At 46.9% G+C, this 9,523-nt stretch overlaps 1 pseudogene; it reads right to left on the bottom strand.

Annotated features, from left to right (window-relative positions):
• Positions 1 to 220: 220 nt before the first annotated feature.
• Positions 221 to 715, bottom strand: LOC139007196 (serine/arginine-rich splicing factor 3 pseudogene; annotated as a pseudogene).
• Positions 716 to 9,523: the final 8,808 nt, after the last annotated feature.

Below are 9,523 nucleotides of genomic sequence, written 5' to 3'. Positions count from 1 at the left end.
GGAGGTGTGCAGGAGGCAGCTGATCAATGTTTCTCTCTCATTGATGTTTCTCTCTCTCTCTCTCTATCTCTCTTCCTTCCTCTCTGTAAAAAATCAATAAAATATATTTTTTTAAAATGCACCAAGCTTATGAAGTCTCAAACAAAACTTGAATTTTCTGTACATCCTCCTGTCAAATGAAGTTGTTTCCTGTACACCACTCGCCTTGCAAACTGGTCTTCTATTTCCTTGCATTTGACCTAGATCGGCTCCAAGACCTAGAGAAGTATTGAGACCGCTTATGATTTCTCTCCCGCGACAGTGATCTCTGTCTTCTCCTATCTCTGGAAAGGGACCTGCTCCGGCTACGGGAGAAGCTTCTGCGTCTTGGAGATCTGCGGCGAAGTGGAGGACTCCTTCGCCGATCATCATCTCGAGGGCGACGATCCCAAGAGGGAGGCGGGCCTCGATTTCGACTTCTCTTTTCACCATTGGACAGCTCCACTCTGACTCGGCAGCCACATAGTGTTCTCCCATCGAGCTCTCGGACAGCATCGGCTGCATCTCGGGGATCTTCAAACTCCACGAAAGCAAAGCCGGGAGGCTTTCTAGCAACCCACACACTTCTGAGTGGCCCATAATAGCCAAAAGCCCGTTCTAATTCTGTCTCGTCACCATTGTCCCCAAGATTTCCCACATAAACCTTACAATCCAATGGACAGGAATGACGATGCATTTCGAGATCTGGAGTGAGAAACTCAACGGCTGAAGTCCACACACTCTCGGACGACTCTCCGGCTCCCCGCTGACTGGTACCATAGGTCTGCGTACCTCTCCGGGTGGACAAAATTGCCTGCCCAAACAGGTCCAGGGGTTCCCAAAGGTGTGGACGGAGTCAGCGTTCAGTTCATCAGCATAGCCAGGTTCCGTAGCCAGGATCTCCAGCCAAGTTCTGTCCAGCCAGATTGTGTTTATTCCTCCTATTACATCTGTATTTATACCAGTTGATTTTAATCCTATCCATTCTATTCCAAAGGTTAGGGTGTTTCTTATCTCCATTCCAGGGAGTAAAGATTATGTAGCTTAAGGGTGATTGTTAGTAGTTAAAGTGATTAACTACCCTCCAGGCACTTAGTTAAGGGGTTTTGTTCCCTCCCTAACTTCAGGGGAAAATCCCCACTTGGGGAAACAACCTTTCTTGGAGAGGTGACCTTGGTTAAAACACATAGTGCCAAGAAGGGGAGCAAACATATTAAGAACAGTATGCCATATACACCAGGTCCCTTGAAACATAGGCTGTGCAGATGTTTCTTTCCTGCAGCGACGACCGTGTCAAGCAGAAAGGATGGACCAGCTTCCGGCACCTAACAACCATCCCGGGCCCAAGGCAAAGGGGCGTGGGCATTAAAATAAACACACACACCAAAGAAAAGAAAAACAAACACACACACACACATTGTAGAAAGTTATTTCAACACTGCCACCAGTATGTGTTTATTCTACTCTTGCTGTTAACAACGACAAAGATAGATTCAAATTTAACATATGGGAATGCCCAGGTATATATAGGTGCTCATTATGAAAATGGCTTCAGTGACCAGAAGGGAAATTTTTCAGGTAAAAATAAACACGGGATTCGTTTAGTCATGGAGTATTCGGAGTCTCAGCCTTCGCCTAGCTCAGCAGTCCTGCTGCGGGCAATTACACCAGCGCCAGGCTCTCCTTCTGCCTTTCTGCGCCTGAAGTGTGTGAACATAGCTCAAATGACCACACTCTCACATCCAAAGGCTCGTGTGCTCCCATGAATTCAAACTCCGTCCGCACTGGTCTTCGGCTAATAAAACAAAAACAAAAACAAACAAGCAAAATGCAGAGAACAGGGGCTGGCAGGGAGCTCTAAAGAGGACGGGTCTTCCTACGAACCGAACCGCTAAAGCCCCAGGCTTGTTGGTGATGGACAGGCCATAGGTGATGGGAGCCAACCAAGACCGGAGCGGAGGGGAAGGGGGTCAAAGGTCACTCACCCGGCCCAGGCATGTGCTACCCTGCTGGGGTAGGGGGTGGGGAGATGGGCATCAAAACATGCCATTACATCCAGGCAGACGGGCTCCGTGGTTTGAGCGTCATCCTGTGCACCCAGTGGTTGGTTTGATTCCTAGTCAGGGTAAATGTCTGGGTTACGGGTTCAGTTCCCGGTGGGAGCCGTGGGAGCCGTACAGAAGGCAACCCATTGATGCGTCTCTCTCTCCCTCCCTCTCTCTAAACATAGCCTCGAGTGAGGATTTTTTAAAAATGCGGCTCTAACCGGTTTGGCTCAATGGATAGAGCGTTGACCTGCGAACTCAAAGGTCCCAGGTTCGATTTCGGTCAAAGGCACACATACACACACACACACACAACTGCGATCACCATTTCTAGGCGACCTGATAAGACTTCAGCATAGAAGTAATTCGTTAAACTCGCAGCTGTAGCATGACCGATTGATTGGCTGTTGAGGTCTCGCGTGTGTTTAACTCAGGCCGATGGCCCTCCCTGGGCCTGTTTCTGCATCATCTGGTGACAGACAAAGAGTCCACCAGGTAGAATGGTGCGGGGGAAGAGGTGGGCTAATCCCTGGCAAATGCTTCCCCCGACGGTGGGCACATGGGGAAGGACTACGTCAGCGACCTCAGGCAGTCATTCATCCGTGTTCCGAGAGCGGATTACAGCCAAAGCCCTGGGCTCCGCCCTGGAGGGCGTGGCAAGCAAAGGAGCCAATAGGCACGCAGCGCATCTGGCTGCGGCTCCATAAATGCCGGCACATCTGGCTGCGGGCTCCATAAGTGCCAGGCCTTGCACCGAGCAACTGCGTGCCGGCCCGACCTTACCTCCAGACACAGTAGCTCCTGACCGCGCTTGATGAAATGATGGATCCCACAGCTGAAGATCTAGTTCAGTTATCCGGCAACTGCCAAGATACTCACTCTTTACCTCAGGAAATTGTGGAGTTCGTCCTGGAGTTCTCTGAGACACATGAGTCAAGAACTCCAGCTGCACCAGAGCCACAGATCTACATGCCTCTGACTGCCCGTGGTGACGAGAGCCAACATGAGTCCATTCAGAACCAGATGATGGCTCCTTTGAGGCCCACAATGATGGTTTCTGCATGTTCTAATATCCCTGGGACAGTCCTTGACCAGAACTCAATAACTCTTCCTGTTAATGCCTTCGATAAGCCCCCTGGAGAACTAAATGAGACTGTCTCCATGGACCAGAAGGTGACCTCCTTTGATCAAAGAAAACCCACAGCAACCTCCTGGATGATAGGTGGTACTGACAACCCAAAGACATTGTTCACTGATTGCCAAAAGACAACCATCACTGCAAACAACATGACAATCTCCAAAGAAGGTAGCCAGATGAAGACCCTCAGTGATGAACAGACTGTCTATGGAAGCCAGATGACCTTCAGTGGGGACCAGACCCCTTATGGAGGCCAGATGACACCTCTTAAAGGGGGCTATCCAGTGACCTTCATTGGGAACCAAACCTTCACTGGGAACCAGGTGACAACATACAGCAGTGACAAGACTCTCTATGGGGGTCAGATGGGGACACTTAAGGGGAACCAGATGAGAGCCTTCACTGATGACCGCACTCTCTATGGAAGCCATATGATGCCATGTCAATCACCATCATTGCCATACCTAGGATCCCTGTACTGTTCAAGTTCCCATTTGACCCAAGGACAATCCCCAGAAGAGCAGAAGTCAAAACTCAAAACCCAGAGATGTCAGTTCAAGAAGAATCTTGACATTTTAAAGCCCTACACTTGCACATACCAGGACTGTCAGAAATCATATTCAAAGTATTCCTCTCTCCAATTCCATAATCGCAAACACACAGGAGAGAGGCCCTACAAATGCAATGTGAAGGGATGCACATGGGAATTCGCCCGTTTAGATGAGCTCAAGAGACACAACAAAAGGCACAGTGGGGAGCGACTCTACCTGTGTACTCTGTGCGACAGGCGTTTTGCACGATCTGATAACTTGAAGCAGCACCAGAAAGTCCACCAGTAACTACGAACTGAATCCATCAGCCCATGAGGAAACAAGATTCTCCCTAAGCCTTTGTTTGCTTAGCACCTAGCATTGTGCCACCACATTGTAGGTGCTTCATATTACTTGTAAACTTTTAAGGTTTTTATTTTTTATTTTCTAAAACGTAGAAGAAAGAGCCCAGCTGGTGTGGCTGAGTGGTTGATTGTCCATCCATGAACGAAGAGGTCACTAGGTTGATTCCTGGTCAGGGCACATGCCCGGGTTCAGGGCTCTATCCCAGTGGGGTGTGTTCAGGAGGCAGCCAATCAATTATCCTCTCTTATCATTGATGTTTCTATCCCTCTCTGCCTCTCCCTTTCTTGCTGAAATCAATAAAAATATTTTTTAAAAAGATGTCTCTCTCTATCCCTCTCCCTTCCTCTCTCTCTAAAGATCAATTAAAAAATTTTAAAGCATAGAAGAAATACATGTATGCATTTTAATGGAATCAGAAGCATTTAACTTATTCAAAAGTTGGGCCTCCTGCCCTGGCTGTTGCTCGGTTTAGTGTCGTCTTGTGCACCAAAAGGTTGCTGGTTCGATTCCCATTCAGGGCACATGCCCAGGTTATGGGTTTAATCCCAGTCGGGTGTGTATTGAAGGCAGCCGATCAATGTTTCTCTCTCTCCCTCTAAAATCAATAAAAACATGTTTTAAAAAGTTGGAAAAAAAATTCCACTTCTTATAACCTCCTGATTTGAGGAAAGGTGACCAAGTTGCACAGAGTTGACTTGAGAATATGCTTTTCGATCTTGATTCATATTTGGAAATTTTCATTAATTTCTATCCCCTCACTAAAGGTCTCCAGAGTCTTTTGCCTAACTCCTATCATTTTGGGTCCTTGAAAGCATTTTCAGTTAAATCAAGATGATATTTTCTCCACCAGACAGAATTATCTAGGTGAGGTTTTACTACCACTATTGATCATAATTACAATAATAATAGATGCTCGAATCAAAGCACCTCAATATGGCATTTGAGTAAAAGAAATATTTAGTATATCCATGAGCAACATCAGAGTTAAATTTTATCTTTAAAACAGTTAAAAATAAACTGTCATTGTATTATTTTAACCCAAATAAGCATTTGAGCAGTTATTTAATTTGGTCTTCCTAACTCTTTTAGGTAGATAGGTCAGAAATAATTACTGCTAACTAAAGAGCTCCTTGCATCACATACAGCACTTGCCAATATAAGCTACTAACACTTTGACACATCACCACCATTGATGTATATAATTAACTTCTGCATTTGTTACATGACAGGCACCATGGATACGTCCAGTGTGTAGCATATAATCTTCTGTGACATTAGTTACAGTAAGTGGAATTGAATACAGAGCAGATTTGAATTTGAGCCTCTCTGAGAAATGGCATTTTACTAATGGGAGCTTCCATGTAATTGTAAAATGGCATTGAGAATAGCATAATAAGAGAATAACATTGAGAATAATAATGTGGCAACATTCCAGCATATTGCATTCTTTTTCTAGAATGTACTGCAGGACCAACATCACTTCCTTAGAGTTAGCTAATTGGTTAAGGACATGAATTGACTCCTCCAGACCACTGGGTACCAATTAATGCTAATTGTGGCTGTAATGAAGAATGGGCTGAAACAAACTTAAAGACATTTAATGGGATAAATGTAAAGTCATATTCCTAGGGACAAGGAATTTTAGGAAATGAGTATTAGTCATCCTTCATCATTTGTGAAAGCCCACAAAATAGCACTGTGTGCTGAACCAGTTCAGAAATAAGACAATGACATAGCACCTTATTACTGAAAAAGATAATAAAGAAACTGGCTGAAATCTGCAGGCCAGTGGGGCCTCCCCATGCAGAACCCCGCTGCACTAATGCAGGCCTCCCTGGGGGCTCAAACCCCTTGCAAAACTTACTGCACAGGGAGACCAGGCCAGATGGCACATGCTCTCTGTAGGTCACTTGCTCCCAAAGAAAGAGGAGGAACGGCATTGAGCTATAGATGTCCATCTTCTCCCTCCAAACACCCATCAGATTACTGTAAATCACTCCTTCTCTAGGAAGACTGAGGAGTAGAGAGCCCAAGACCTGTTCAGGGATAAGGTTCCCGCCACACGGAAGGAAACATCAAGGGAAAGAATCCCGCCATAAAGCAGGGAAGCCCAGAGAGACTACACAACCTTCCCAGGATTATGTAGCTAAATTGGTGTCAGTGCCAGGGATGATCCCCGGAACTCTTATTTATCCGTGTTAAAGAACAAACCAACAAATAAAGAGCAAAACCACAATGAGAGAGACCTCCTCATTTATTAGCACAGCACCTGAAAAAGTTGGGGTTGGATTGTTTAGTAGACTACAAACTTATTATGAAAAATTTGGTGATACATGTGATCAAGGACAGTGTCCAGATTACAGAAAATAATATATTTGTTCTCCAAAACTTTGTGGATTGTACTCAACTCTATGAGCCACATTTTTTTTTAAAGGAAGGTAGATGTATATAAAGTACAGAAAGGTCTGATCAGGATAATAAGAAGCTGAAACAGAACTGGAGTTTGAAAAGCCCTCTCTGAGAAGGAGGCTTACTTCTGTAAAGCTCCCAAAGAAAGAGTGAGACCAGAGAAAGTCATATGGAGGCAGCTTTAAGTCAATAGAAGGAAGAACGTTCACACACACACACACACACACACACACACGCACACACACACACACACACACACACACCCCTCTAGCAGTGAATAGGATGCAAATTTTATCATGTCACCCCCTTTATCTTAGGGTAAAGTCCAAGTTCCTGAGCAGGGTTTACAGGCCTTTGCAGACTGGCCTCTGGTGGGTGTCCAGGCCCAGCTTGTACCCAGCCGGCTGCAGCCATACCGACCTTCTCTCAGTCCCTGTGTACACAGGCTTCTTCCCCCTCCCGTCTTGAACGTGCAGGTCCTTCTGCCTGGTGGTCTTCCTTCTTTTCTATACCAAACCCAGTCCTACTCATCTCAGTTTTTCCGTCTTCGTGGAATCTGTCCTGACCGCCTGGAAGAGGCCGTTTTGCCCTCTGCACTTATCAGAGTCCTGCCTTCACTTTTCTTTTTGGGCCCTTCAGGTAATGTTTGTCTCCTCTCCTAATCTGTAAACTCCATGAAGGCAGGGAACATATTTTTACTCAAAATATATCAGATCCTGCACATAGTAAGGACTCAACATATATCTACTGAAGGAAGCAGGGGAGGGGGAGAAGGAAAGAAGGAGGAAGAAAGAGCGTTCCTGGAACTGGAAAGGTTCAAGCAGAAGATGTGAAGAACCATCTTCTGGGGAAAACGATTGAAAATTCAGGGTGTCCCCCCAAAAATGTATACACACTTTAACAGCTGATTCTATTACATTTTAAAAATGAAATGTATTTTAATAAACACTGCCTTTATAATTATTCAACGTATGTGTACATTTTGGGGGACACCCTATATTCCTGCACTGGGTGGAAAGATTGAACTAGGTAATGCTAGTCAGCAAATGTTTGCTGAGCATGTACTATGTTCCAGGAGCTGGGTGCAGAGGACAAGTACTGAATCAGTCCCTGCACTGGTACGTGAGGCATTTTTCAATTCTAAGAGCTAGTGATTAAATGCAGCAAATCCATTTAGCACCATAAGACAAAGCAACAAAAAGTAAAAATGTATGGCATTCTTTTTTAAAATTTTATTTTTATTATTGAAAGTATTACAGATGTCCCCTTTTTTCCTCCATTGACCCCTCTACCCCACCTCCCCCCCTCCCCCTGGAAGTCTTCACCTCACTATTGTCTGTATCCACAGGTTATACATATATGCATATAATTTCTTTGGTTAATCTCTTCCCACTATTGGACCAAGTTTCGATCGTAAACTGCAGTCATATCTAATTTTACTAAATACATATTATTGATGTTGAATATTAGAATTACTTACTTTTGGTGAGTCATCTATATGTATATAAAAAGCCAGCGACTGGAACACCATAATGACCAGAATGACTGGTCGCTATGATGCCCACTGCAACCAGCGAACAGGCCTGATCTGGGGGTGGGGCCAGCCTCCCATGGCCCCACCCCTGATTGGTCTCTCCTACCCCGATTGAGGGCAGGGCAGCAAGCCAACCCCTTTTGGCTCTTCCCCCCAGCCGGCCCGCCCCTGATCGGCCCACCCAACCCCTATCGGCCCACAGACCCTCCCCCTGGCCAGCCCACCCCTGATCACCCACCCCTACCCCAATAGGGGGCGGGGCCAGCTAGCCAACCTCCTGCAGCCCCTCCCCCGAGCCAGCTTGTCCCCCCCCCATCAGTCCCCCCACTCCGATCAGGGGCAGGGCCAGCCAGCCAACCACCCATGGCCAATCCCCTAGGCTGCTGGCCCCTGATCAACCCTCCCACCCAATTCAGGGGTGGGGCTGGCCGGCCCACCAACTGACGCCCCTCCCCCATCCAGCTCCGCCCCCAATTGCAGCCCCCACACTAATCGGGGGGTGGGACTGGATGGCCAACGGCCCACGGCCCCTCCCCCAGCTGCTGACCCCCAATTGGCCCACCCCACCCCAATTGGGGGCAGGGCTCGCCAGCCAATTGCCCGTGAGCCCTCCCCCCAGCATGCCCGGCTCTGATTGGGCCCCAATCGGGGTGGGCCAGCTGGCCAACTTCCAGCAGTCTTCTCCTCCCAACAGGCCCAGCCTCAATCTGCCCCGATTGGGGCTGGGCCGTCTGGACCCCACCTGTGCACAAATTCATGCACTGGGACTCTAGTAGTGTAATAAACAGAGAATGAGAGAAGGAGAATTAAGTTAATATCTTCTGGAAAGCAGCTGCGAGAACAAAAATAAGAAACCAGTCCAGTGAATCAGATGAACATTTCTCAATAATTACGAAGTACACTTTTTAGAAAGCTGAATTGAGTTTGTTTCCACTAAGTCCTTCCAAATAGTTCCAATATATAAGGGAAAAAAATGAGAAAAATTCTAATTCCCCTTTTCCAAGATTTTGCCAGGCATAAAAGCCTCCACTTAGAATCTACTGCTTTTAAAATTTTAACTTTGGCATTCTCAAACCATGTACCTCGGGTGAAAGAATTAAGACAGACTTGCAGCATCTTCTATCAGGAGAGGTAGCCAGAATGGAGTGGGGTCCCTCGGCCTGGCCTGAGGGATTGGGCCGAAACCAGGTCTCTGACATCCCCCAAGGGGTCCTGGATTGCGTGAGGGTTCAGGCCAGGCCGAGGGACCTCACCAGTGCAAGATCGAGGGTGGGGAGGGACTCTGGAGGTTGGCCAGCCGGGGAGGGGCCAAGTGAGGGCTTCAGGACATGTCTGGCACCTCTTGCTCAGTCCCAATCACCCGGACCCCAGCAGCAAGCTCACCTACTAGTCAGTGTCTTCCCCCTGGTGGTCAGTGCATGTCATAGTGAGCGGCTGAGTGACCTTAGCATATCATTAGCATATTACACCTTGATTGCTTGAC

This window comes from Myotis yumanensis, unplaced genomic scaffold, assembly GCF_028538775.1.
Source record: "Myotis yumanensis isolate MYYU_CA2020_CCGP unplaced genomic scaffold, mMyoYum1.0.hap1 SCAF_1, whole genome shotgun sequence".
Classification (NCBI taxonomy): Eukaryota; Metazoa; Chordata; class Mammalia; order Chiroptera; family Vespertilionidae; genus Myotis; species Myotis yumanensis.
Note: the sequence above shows the minus strand (reverse complement) of the source record. Positions and strands in the feature narration are given on the sequence as shown.